Source organism: Olea europaea, chromosome 16, assembly GCF_002742605.1.
Source record: "Olea europaea var. sylvestris chromosome 16, O_europaea_v1, whole genome shotgun sequence".
Classification (NCBI taxonomy): Eukaryota; Viridiplantae; Streptophyta; class Magnoliopsida; order Lamiales; family Oleaceae; genus Olea; species Olea europaea.
In genome coordinates, this window is record NC_036252.1 from 10,490,778 (window position 1) to 10,504,656 (window position 13,879).

Below are 13,879 nucleotides of genomic sequence, written 5' to 3' on the forward strand. Positions count from 1 at the left end.
TAAAGGTCAATAATAATATGAAATTTTATATGTTATAAGTGTTTACTATTATGTTATTGATAGAAGACCTCAATCTTAGATTTTATACTAATGTAGAAACCATGAGATGTATAGATGGTAGCTATATGATTTTAAATGCATGTTAAATTTAGTGGGAATGACTTAACTAAAGATTAAGTTTGCAATAATATATAATCATGCATTACATGAATAAGAGTAATAATGAATCCACGTACAATAATTTATCCATTTGTCACTACCTTTGTAAAAACAAGGGAAAAACTGTGGATGGTTATTCATACGTTTATTTGAAAGTTTCAACTTTTGGTTCGAATATTCATCCCTTTATCATTATCTTTGTAAAAACAAGGGAAAAACTGTGGATGATTATTAATACGTTCTCTTAATAGTTTCAACTTCTGATCCAATAATTGATTCTTTTATCACAACCTTCGTGTAAAAAAAAAAGATAATAACAATAATAATAATAAAAATTGAAAAGTTCATTTGGAAAGAAAAGTAATTTACGTTCTTTTCTTTCTAATAGATGGTGAGTGGACAAGATCAAACCAATCGAACTAAGAGGCACAATTATTTTACTTAGTTGCATAGGAATTATAAGAAAAACCCGAACCCGGTTTGATACAACACTTAGATGCCATAGAAAAGATTTACTGAGGGGTAAGAGCAAATGAATATCAATTTCATAGGGATGAGATCGTGATTACCTTGACTGAACACTTACTCCTTACTAGAGGCAATTTATCAAGGGAATCGAAGAATCGAAGAGATCTTTGACTACCAGACCTCTCCCAATCTACTTCTCTGATGCATGAGGGAAAGGTAGAGGGTGAATCGTGAAGACATTAGGATACCAATAAGATGCTAGGCTATAAACACAATTTGGGCAACGTCATGACAATATCCGAAGTTGATTACGAGGGAAATTATGTTGAAGAAGACCCGAGTGAAGAATACAACCCGGCATCGTATTCCGTGATTGATCAAAAATCAAATCCCGAGGAAAAAGAAAGTGAGGCAAATCAAAGGGAGGGTACTGTGAAGAACTATTAGATGATGCCTAGTTTACTTTACGTTTTTCAATTTTTGAATTTTAGCTAGTTTGGACACTGAGTATGCTCGGTGGTTCATTATTTATGTGAACTTATGAATGTTTATGAATAAAGCATGCTATTCCTTTATGTGTCATTTCCTCAATTTGACTTAATTCTAAAGAGTTACTATAATTTAATTAAGGCTATAGCACCCCGAAGCAGAAAGACTAACATTAGCAATAACTAAAACCAAGAGTCCACACAACCTGTTCAGACTCAGCTTAATACGATTGACCCACAGTTTGCCCAGCAGCTTCTTGCTATGATGCAAACTTTTGCACAAGCTGTGATGCCGCCGCCACCTCCTTAACAGCCAACACCACCATCTTATCCGCCACCTTAACCAGAACAACATCATGAAGCTGCCCTCGACACAATGACCACTGTTGCTATGGTTGAGCAGTTCAGGAAATAACATTCTCCTATCTTTCATGGTAGTACAGTCCCTTGGAAGCAAAGGATTGGTTGGTGGGTATAGAGAGGATTTTTTAACTTAATGACTGCCCGAAACGTAGAAGGATGATATGTGCAACATTTATGTTACGTAAAGGTGCTAGGCATTGGTGGGACACCACTGCCAGATCAAAGGCTTTTGGTCATGTTTGGATGTAGGGTGAATTCAAGGAGGCCTTTTTGAAAAAGTACTACTCCATGAGAATCCAAAATTAGAAAGAGGCTAAGTTCTTTACTTTGACTCAAGGCTCAATAGCGTTGATCAAGTACGAGTAGAAGTTTGAAAAATGGGCTCATTATGCTCCTGAGTTTGTGGATACAGAGGACAAAAAGGCGAGAGATTTTGAGCAAGATTTGAGGGATGATTTCAAACAAATTATTATAGTGCTTCAGCTTGAAAAGTATGATGATGTGTTGGCAAGGGTACAATTGGCAAATTTCGAGAATCACACTAGTGGGAAGGAAAAACAGCATAATGAACAATCGGAGAAGTGAAAGTGGATGGATAACAAGAACAAAGGAAAATAAGCTTATGTCAAAAAGAGTAGAGGAAATGCATTGCAAGATGGCAACAAGAGTTACCCACACTGTGGAAAATGTCGGAAGCATCATCATGGAGCTAGCCTTTTAAGAATGAATTCATGTTTTCGGTGTGAAGAACAAGGACACGTGGCTCAGTATTGACTTCATAGATAAAGCAATGTACCAAGAGGACATGCTATGGTTTATACACTGGCAGGGAAAGAGAATGATTAGAATCGAAATGTCTTGGTAGGTAAAGTCCTCATATCCGACTTACTAGCCTATATATTGATAGATTTTGGTGCAACTCATTCCTTTATAGTCTTTAAGTTTTTATGTAAACTTGATGTTATGGTTGAATATGCACAATTTCCTTTAGTAGTGACGATCCCTACTGGGGATATAGTGAATATTAAACACATAGTTAGAATGGCAAGAGTAAAAATTGATGGTAAATCATTGGAGATGGAATTGTATGTATTAGATATGGAGTTTGATGTGATTCTTGAAATGGATTGGCTATCAAAGAATCACGCAATAATTTGTTGTTTTGAAAAATAGGTGATTTTTCAAAGACCAGGGGAAGAGAGATTTCGATTATCTACGGCTGGAGGTAGAACCTTACCTCGCATCTTGTTTGCATTGAAAGCCAGATAGGTTGTACCAATAGAAAACATTAGGGGACTCCTGATGTCTATAATAAGTAAGAAAGAAAATAATAGATTAAGAGCTGATGAGGTTAAGGTGGTATGTGAATATCCAGAAATCTTCCCCGATGAGTTAGCTAGCATGCCACTAAAACGAGAGGTAGAATGCACAATTGACCTAAATCCTGGCCTAACACCCATCTCCAAAGCCCCATATGGAATGGCACCCAAAGAATTACAACAATTACAAGCACAGTTGGAAAAACTATTGGACAAAGGTTTCATCCGGCCCAGTATATCGCCATGGGGAGGAACATTGCTATTTGTTAAAAAGAAGGATGGATTGATGAGAATGTGCATCGATTATAGAGATTTGAATAGAATCACTATCAAGAATAAGTATCATCTTCCTAGGATTGAGGATTTGTTTGATCAGCTCAGAGGTGCAGTGGTATTTTTCAAGATTGATTTAAGGTCAGGTTATCATCAATTGAGAATCAAAGCTAGTAATATCTCTAAGACCGCTTTTAGAACTTGTTACGGACACTACGAGTTCTTAGTTATGCCATTTGGAATAACTAATGCTCCTAGAGTCTTTATGGATTTGATGAATCGCGTTTTTCACAAGTATCTGGATCAGTTTGTTATCGTCTTCATCGATGATATCTTGATATACACAAAAGTAATGAAGAACATGAGGAGAATTTAAGAATTGTGTTTGCGGTTTTGAAGAAGGAAGAGCTCTATGTCAAGTTCAAAAATGTGAGTTTTAGTTGGAACGGGTAGCATTCCTTGGACATATTGTCACGACCGGAGGGATAGAGGTGGACCCTAGCAAAATGGAGACAATATTGAATTGGTCAAGGCCAACCAATGTAGGGAAAATTCGCAATTTCTTGGGCTTAGCAGCATACTATCGAAAGTTCATTGAAGGATTCTCCAAAAAATCAAGACCACTGGCACAATTAACACGCAAGAGTCTGAAGTTTGACTTGACAGAGAAGTGTGAATGGAGCTTTAAGGTATTACAACAAAAGTTAGTAAACACCCTAGTGTTAACCATACCCAATGGGTCAGATGGTTTTGTGATCCATAATAATGCTTCGAAACAAGGGTTGGGATATATTTTAATGCAGCATAGCAAAGTGGTTGCCTATGCATTGAGACAATTAAAACTATATGAACAAAGATACCCCATTCATAACCTAGAACTTGTCGCAGTGATCCATGCATTAAAATCTTTGGCATTATCTTTACAGAGGTAAATGTGACATTTATACGGACTACAAAAGCCTCAAGTACACTTCACCTAGAAGGAGTTAAAAATGAGATAGAGAATATGGCTTGAGCTAGTTAAGGATTACGATTGTCAAATTCATTATTACCCAGGCAAGGTGAATGTGGTAGTCGATGCCTTAAGTCGGAAAATGGCAAGTCAATTAGCAATGTTGACTAAGTAAGAACCACTACACAGAGAATTTGAGAGATTGAATCTTGAGGTTGTCACCACTCAACCAAGTGTGGTCGCTCGAGTAGCAACTCTTTCTATCTGACCCACACTCCGTGACAGAATTGAAGGACATCAAAAGGGTGATAAGTCCTTTGAGTACATCGAGTCTGAGATTAACTCAGAAAAGTGGAAAGATTTCAACATAGCTAAAGATAAATCATTATATTATCAAGGGTGGATGTGTGTGTCAGATTTCAAGAAATTAAAAAGAGAAATTCTAGAAGAGGCTCACTCTTCTTCTTATTCAGTACACCCAAAAAGTACAAAGATATATAAGTATATGAAGACAATATTTTGGTAGGAAGGCATGAAGAGAGATATAGCTGAGTATGTCCAGAAATGTTTGGTGTGTTAGTAAGTAAAGGTTGAACACCAGCGACCGTCAGTGTTACTTGAACAATTGGAAGTCCCAAAGTAGAAGTGGAGCGTGTAACTATGGACTTCGTGATTGGGTATCCATGGTCAGCAAGAGTTCAAGATGCTATTTGGGTCATAGTGGATCAACTCACCAAATCAGCTCATTTCTTTTCGGTTCGAATAACATTTACTATGGACCAGTTCACTTAGTTATATGTAAATGAGATAATAAGGTTATATGGTGTGCCTGTTTCTATTGTATCGAATAGAGATGTAAAGTTCACATCGAAGTTCTGGAAAAGTCTACACTGAGCTATGGAAACTAAAGTAAAATTTAGTTTGGCATTCCATCCTCAAACGGATGGGCAGTTTGAGCGGACAATTCAAATATTGGAGGACATGCTTTGGACATATATACGCGAGTTTGGGGGACAATGGGAGAATCATATACCTTTAATTGAATTCTTATACAACAATACTTGCCACACTTCAATTGACATGGCACCATACGAGGTATTATATGGGAAAAAGTGTAGATCACCAGTTCATTAGGATGAAGTCAGTGAGCGAAAGATTTTGGGGCCAGCAATTATTGAATAGACAGTGCATGCAATTGAAAAAAATTCGCGCCAGCATAAAAAGTGCTTAGGATAGACAAAAGAGTTATGCAGATAGAAAGAAAAAGGGTTTAGAATTTTTAGTTGGTGATAAGGTATTCTTCAAAGGGGCACCGATGAAATGAGTGCTACGTTTTGGGAAGACGGTAAGTTGCGACAAGGTTTATTAGCTCGTTTGAAATCTTGCAACATATTGAGAATGTCGCATATCAGTTAGTGTTACCTCTCCAACTTTCAGTTGTACGTGATGTCTTCTACGTGTCAATGCTTAGAAAGTATGTTCCTAATCCAAATCATGTGGTCAACCATCAATCTATTGAATTACAACGATGTTTAAGCTATGAAGAAGTACCTATAAGAATTGTTAATCAGAAATTTCAAGCCATCATGAACAAAATGGGTTCGAAAATAATTAATTTTTCATGTACAGTGGTGGAGTCCTCTATTGTTTAGGTTGCTACTATTGGATGCTTGAAGATTTTTTTGGGCTGAAGATTTAGATTAAATATTGGAATAAAGTCCAATCAGTTTTTAATTTAATTCTTTAGTCTTTTTGAACCACAAATAATTGTTAAATTTATCGTTTTATGAATTCTTTAAATTCTTGTTTAAAATATTATCGTTCTAGATATCATGACATAAAGATTTATTTGTGATATCACTTGTGATACTATGAATAGGATGCATATCTTTAAACACCAATTTTTCTTTGATTAATTTAATTTAAATTAATTTTTTTTGGAATGAAATTTGTAATACTTAAACTATATATTAATTTGATTAATATGAACAGTTGATAATTATTTTAATTTTCTTTGATTAATTTGAATTAGATTAATTTTTTTCTGGAAGAATAGTAAATAGTAATTAAACTATATATTAATTTGATTAATGTGGATAATTGATAATTATTTTAATTTCCTCGATTAATTTAATTTGGATTAAATTTTTCTGGATTGAAAAATTATAATAATTAAAATGTATATTAATTTGATTAATATGAACAATTTATAATTATTTAAAATTTTCTAGATTAATTTAATTTGGATTAAATTTTTCTAGAAGGAAAATTTCTAATAGTTATACTACATATTAATTTGATTAATATGAATGGTTGGCAATTTTTTTTTAACTAAAATCTATTACTTTAAAATATTGAGTGAGAGCAAGTGTTTATTTAAATAAAAACTCGCGATCTTCTTTGTTCAATCTATAAGCAAAGTAACGTGCTAAACTCGTGTGGGCCGTGTAGTTCAAGTTGTTTGATTGGATTCCTTCACGGTAAAATTGTTTAAATAAGAATATAATTTGTGATGATACTATAGATGACATAATTATTTTCAAGTATGTAGAGGTTTAAATAAAGGTTACACACTCAAGTCGAGATCATTTACAAACCTTCTATAGAGGCTCTCATCTATGATATTGGTAACCAAATCAAATGATATTAGACTTATATAGCCCCCATTTAGCCCTCATTAATTTTCATTACATTACATTTCATTTTATTTTTCTCTCTCCTATTTTCAATCACACAATCTTCCATAAAAAAAATTAGACGTAAACTGAAATCTTTTCCTTCTTTTTCAACCATTCATTTTTTAAAAAAAATACTATTCCACCTATTAATTTTTCCATAAAATGGGGGCCAAACGGGGGCATAGACATTTTTTGTCAGATATGATTTATCTAGTGGGAGGATCCCAACTTGATCAGTGGACATAGTTACCATCTATAAAGAGGCCTATTGGGTCACAAAAATCAAGTAATCATTGCATTATTGTGGTTAGATGGATCTATATATGCATTTGTGCATCATATGCTAAATGTTATTCGCTGCTCAATTTTAATATGCAACGTATGATTATTTTTATGCAAAATATCACTTGGCCAATTTTTTTCGTTATTCTAAAACAAAACCAATTAATCGGGAAAAATTATGTGGATTGGAAACATAATTCAATGTTTGTGCTCAATATGGATAAATTTAACTTTGTGATTAACGGATGTCCTGATGGACCTACTAAGGTCGTCTGACAAGTCCAAGAGGTTGACTATGTTGAGTGGGAGATTGCAGATAAGATGGTTAGTTTCTTCATTTTGTCTTGGATGTTAGACGTGCTACGACAAAGGTTTGAAAGTCAAAGTACTCCCATTACATACTACATACCTTTTAGGGCATGTTGGCCATTAAAGTAGGAAGGCTCTTTTGAAGCTATTTGTAACTTATAGAACATCCGTATGAAATCCAGAGTGCTAGTAAAATTTCATAATTTGACTATGATTATATACTTCAAACATGGCTGAGAGTCTGGATACAACCACCTATCAAGGATTCGCAGTTTTTGACATGGTATAAAATTTTTTATCTAATAATTCTTCATAGTTCACTATGGATTATCACTTATACAAGATGAAGGTACCATTGTCTGAGTTAATGGAGAGTTGTAATGTGGAAAGTGGTCTTAATGGCATAATGGCGATGCTTATACATTATTTGGTGGCTGATCTAGTTCCAAACCAAAAAGGCAGACTTGAAAAGAAGAGAAAGAAAGCTATCAATAAGCATGAGAGGAATGAAATATCAAAAGTAGATGGAAAGTATTCCAACTGCGATCGAATATTATATTGAAGAAAGACCGCCCAGATGCACCAGCTAGAAAGCAAATTACGAGTGAGATTTTTCATTACTGAGTATTGTTTAGCAGTTGATACTACAAATTCCCAACTTATAGATTTTGGAATCACTAATCATATTTGCATGTTGATGCAGGAGCTTCCAAAAGCAGAAACTCAGTGAATGCTAGTTTAAAATTATCGTTCGTACAAGAGCAATATTTTTAGCAATAGCATATGAGTATTTTGTTTTCATAGTGGTAGGTGTTTGATTCTTAACGATCGTTATTATATCCAGCGAATGAAGCAGAAATTTGTTTTTTGTTTTCTATGGAATATGATAATGTTATTTTATAAAATCAGCATCTGATACGTTTAGCATTTTAATGAATAAAATTCCTATTATCTCTGAACATTTGATGAATAGTCTTTATAATTTAACTATTTCACATATGTGGACCATAAAATGTCGCACCATACTAGTAATATATGTTTATGGCGTCTTGGACAAATAAACCTTAATAGAATATAAAATTGACTAGAGATGGCCCTCTCAATTTGGTTAAGATCGAACCATTGTCATTTTGTAATTCTTGTTTGGAGATAATATAACCAACATATCATTTTTTGACAAGAGAGATAAAGCCAAAGATGTATTGGAAATAGTGTATTCTAATATGTGTGGATTTGTGAATACACTTGAGAAGGGAAACTATGAGTATTTCTTTATAAATGATTAATCTAGATTCAAATATATTTATCTAATGGCTTGAAAGTCAAATACTTTTAAAAAATCAAAAGTGTATAAGATTAAAGTTGAGAAACATTTGGGTAAAAGTATTAACACACTTCGATCTGATCGAGGTGGTGAATGTCTCTTGGGAGAATTCGGGGCAACTTAACAGAAAATGGTACTATTTCTTAATTGAATAAGCCTGACATACCCAAATAGAATGGTGTTTCAAAAAGAAGAAACATGACATTGTTATATATGGTTAGATCAATGAAGAATTTCACAACTCTACATATTTTTATTTTGGGATGTACACCGAAAACAATTGAATATATTCTTAACTTCGTTTTTTTCTAAGTTTGTTCTCAAGACTCTGCTGAAATTTTGAAATGGATTTAAGTTCTGCTTGCATCACATCCAAAATTTAGGAATCCAGCTCATGTGCTGAAAGAAAAGACAGAAAAGTTGGAATCTAGGTCAATGATGTGTTTGTTTGGGGGATATCCTAAAGATATCAATCGATAATTTTTTGTATAGTTCTCTAGATAGGAAGGTTTTCTTTTTAGCATAAATGCAACCTTCATGGAGAATAAGTATTTTAGTGACCATCGGCTAAAGGATTGATGAGTGCTCTATACTCATGATATTTATGCCACCTAATTTGTTATTTTGTTACTATTGAGAGTGTTTTAGAATGTTTTAATGTGTGTTTTGATGTTGTGATGTAGATTGATGAAATTAGAGGAATTAAGCAAAAGTTGGCAAAATTGGAGAGAATGGGCCAAATTGTAAAAGATCCAAAGTTCAAGGACTAAAATATAAATAATCCAAACTTGTATTGAACCTTTCCATGAAGATCCGAGAGTGTTAGGAGTCAATTAGATGAGGAAAGATGTCGAAGGGTTCAAATTTAGGCAAAATGTGATCACAAATCAATTTCCAATTGAAAAGTTATGCTCTAGAATTTCAGTTTCATATTGAGACCTATTTTTGACAGAGCAAACGATCGAATTGGAAAATGATTTATGAAGAAAAGTTATAGCCCTTTGAGTTACCTTTCCAACGCATCTTGAATCACCTCAATCGGACATCGGACGAAGAAGTTATGGCAAAAATACTGAAAGAGACAAAAACTACATTTTCCACCCGAAGTGGGCGCTGAAGCGCCTAAGATGCTGAAAACAACAGTGAACGCAGTGCCGCAATGCCTATCTTGGGCGTTGAGATGCCGCCTATGCGGAAAAATGGGATTTTATATTTTTGGAATCTTTTCTTGGCCTAACTCAACCCTAATTCGTCCAATAACTTCAAGATGCTATAAATACCATTTAAAAGACCTATTTTCAACAGGGACGGAAGGGGGAAAGATTGAAGAATTTAACCACACAATTTGAAAGAGGCAAAAAATTGAAGACATCAAAAGGAAGGAGGAACAATATCAAGGAAGAAGATTGAAGATCTACCCAAAAGACTAGTTTTTTCTATCATTTTCCTTATGTTGTTTATTATAATTTGTATGTTTTCATTTATTATACCATGAATTAAACAATTTATCTAGGGGTTTGATGTAGCCGAATCAAGAATATGGTTTGATGATTTAATAATTATTTCTTTAATTTTCCCGCATATATTTAATTGTATCATGATTTTAATGCTTTTAATTGCCTGATCAACAATTGGATAATTTGATGCTAGTCAATTTCGGTGCTCGAGAGAGTGGAAATTTAGGCGTGATCATAAGAGTGATACAACATAGAATTTATAGGTTTCGAGAGAAAGTATAAATCTGTGAAGCTTACTCCATAAAAGAATTGGATCTTTATTAAATTCTTGATTTTCAATTTTGAACAGAGATGTTAGAATTGGGATCCAGGGTTAATTTCTAATTGGTGCTCGAGAGAGTGGGTTAGAAATACATTAGAATTCTTGCTTTTAAATATGGGAAAATTAATTGGAATAATTTGACTTCGTTGAATCATAATTGAAAGTTAGGTGAAATCAATCCCTAGACCTTCTCATTTGATAATTTGTATTCCCCAAATTTGTCACATCCAATCACGTTAGTTTAGTTTAGTTTAAATCGTTCGTTCATAAAACATCAATTCAATCATACATTCATCTAAATAAAGTAGAAATTGCATAATTATAGTACTTAGTGAAAATTAAATACAATCCCTGTGGGTTCGACACTCTTACTTCAATACTATATTACAAAACTTGACACCGTACACTTGTGGTTAAACCACGTTGCATAAAACGCGTGGCAAGGATAAAGTCGTGTTGGAATAAATGAATGAGAGTAATTCCATTCCATAAATTCCTGGAATACAGCCTGGGACAGACATCCCATGATATCAAATTTATCTGGACAACATGATCTGAGTGGAAAAGATGAATCGCATTTGATCCAATAGATCAATAGAAGTTGAATGGTCAGCATTGATGAAAATATTACATTTTGAATGACGCCACAGTCCAAGATCAATCGTCCTTTAGACAATCAAATGATTATCAATTCACCTTCAAGATACTTGTTGAGTGGAAAATCCAATCTTGTGATCTCCATGGTACAAGTTGATGATCTGACTTTATATAAGGAGATTATGGATGATGTGGATGCAGCGATCTATGGATCGAAGTAGATATCAAGATCTTGGAATAAGGGTTCGACAAAGTAATTGAGACATATGGTTTTAATCGAGACTTTGATGAACCCTATGTCTATAAGAATATACAAGGCAAAATTGTATTTTTTCTAGTGATTATATAGATGATATTCTACTAATGTAGGTGCATTATCGTCTTTGAAAGCGTGGTTGGCCCAACAACTTCATATGAAGGACTTAGTAAAGCTAGTTATGTTCTAGTTTTAAGATCTTGAGTGATCAAACGAACAAGATAATAACTTTGTCCCAAGTCTCATATGTTGACAAGATATTTTTCAAATTTCCAATGCAAGATCCTGCCCTAAGGCACGGAATTCAGCTCTCCAAGGATTAGTCCTCCAAGACTCCTAAAGAAATTGAGTACTTGAGTGGCATACCTTATGCGTTGGCAGTAGGTAGTCTTATGTATGCTAGGTTGTGCGATAGACCTGACATTTGTCATACTATTGGTGTGGTGAGTCGAAATCTATTTAACCTTAGGATTAAACATTGAATGGCAATAAAGCATATCTTTTAGTACCTCCGAAGAACCAGGAATTATATGCTCTTCGCTAGATCTTATTTTGATAGGTTAAAAGGATTCAAATTTCTAGAGTGATGAAGACCATCACCGGTCTAAATCAGTATCATTGTTTATATTTGATGGTGGGGCCATTATTTAGAGAAATCTTAAGCAATCATGCATTACTGATTCCACCATTGATACCAAGTATTTGGTACCTCATGAAACTACTAAATTACCCTTATGACTAGAAAATTCTAACGGACATCGAGGTGGTGTTTGCATCTGTACATGTCTTTATATTGTATTGGGATAACAATGAGATTGTGGCAAATGTTAAAGAACCAATAGTCATTAGAGAAATAAACACATTGAACGAAAATATCATCTCTTAATGGAGATAGTTGGTAGAGAAAATGTTGTTGTTAGTGAGATTACTATTGAGATAATCTTGTAACTTGTTTACTAAGAGCCTATTGGCTAAGGTTTTTGAGAGACATCTGCAAGATACGAGGTTGCACGACATGATATATACTCTAGGGCAAGTAGATTTTGAGCATGCGAATTAAAGTGCCTATAATCCCATGTAATAATATAAGTCGGGCTCTTGCTTTGAGAAGTACAATATGACACAACTTATATTTTGACATTAATAATTTGTTCACAACCAATCCAAAAGGGTTGGCACATTCTACTAGAAGGCTGTATTATTGACCGATTCACTATTCAGATTTGTTATTTGTCCTTATTACAGAATAGTTAAAGGTGACACTAGTACCTGGAGTATATAGAACGAACCACATGTCGAATTTAATTCTATAGCATGATCGTATGGAGAATAAAACTTTACTTGATCGTTGTGTGTTTCATCTAAATCCCTTGATATGGTTATGTATATCTTTTTGTGATCTTAATAGTTCTTTGATTTATCAATAGATGAGCTTAATTTGATTGGTCAAAAATCTCGATGAGTTGTAAGCTTGAGAATGAGCGAGTAGACAACATGAATTCATGTTAAAAATCGTCACGCTGAAAAATGGGTAGAGTGACTACTTAAGTATTTTCTGTTGAACGGTTAAAATCTGAGCTCAGTGTTTAGCGACGGTTAAATTTTGACATTTGTGATTAGTTTATTAGATCATTGGAGAAAATGATACTTAAGTTAGTGAGAATAATTAGAAGGGCAAAATGGTCATTTATGCTCATACTTAATTATTGGATCTCGAACAGGGATAAAATATGTATATGGCAGATCAGATGAAAGTATTACAGATTTATTGACTTTTGTGATCTTATATATTCCAAGAGTTCACTCTTTTTGTCTTTAGTGGAAAAAGTAAAGACTAATAATTAGATTGGGTGGTCTAGGGTTGACTAGATATGATCTAGTTATTGGAGTTTGGATAATATATGTTCGATTAGGTCCCTATGATAGCTCTATAAAATGTTGAAACTTAATTACAGTAATTATAATAGTTTTGGACTTAATTATAATTACAAAAAAGTTTTGTACTTTTATAATTATTATAAAAGTTGTAAGCTTAATTATAATTGTAATTGAAGTTCTAGAAATATACATTACTTAAATGTAAACTAATCGAATTTGCACTTTAATTAAAACTCCTACTTGAATTTTAATTAAAACTCTTATTTGAATGTTGAATTATTATTGTAAAAGGATTATAACTATTCTATCTCTATAAATAGAGATTAGAAGGAAACTAGACATCCTATGAAATTATACAAAAATCATAATATATAATTCCATAATATTCAAATTTGGAGAGAAAAAGAAAGAGGGAGAAAATAATTATTTTTTCATGTTATTCAATTGTCCAGTTCAAAAATTAGTTTTCTGATTTAATTAAAAGAAGGTGTCCATCCACCGGTATAATCTTAACTTTGAAGAATACCATAACATACTAGAAAGTTTGAGGTATCAAATTCTTAGAATTAAGAAGCTGAAAATTCGTGTTCCAAAAAGTTGAAAGTTCGTGATTCAGATTTAATTTAAGAATTGACTAGTAAAAATTCGAATTGTTTATTCTTGATATAACTTACACGTGAATATCTAGACGACTTGTTTTTATTAAATTAAATTTTTTTTTTATTTCTAGATAATTTGGCTTTTGCATTACAAT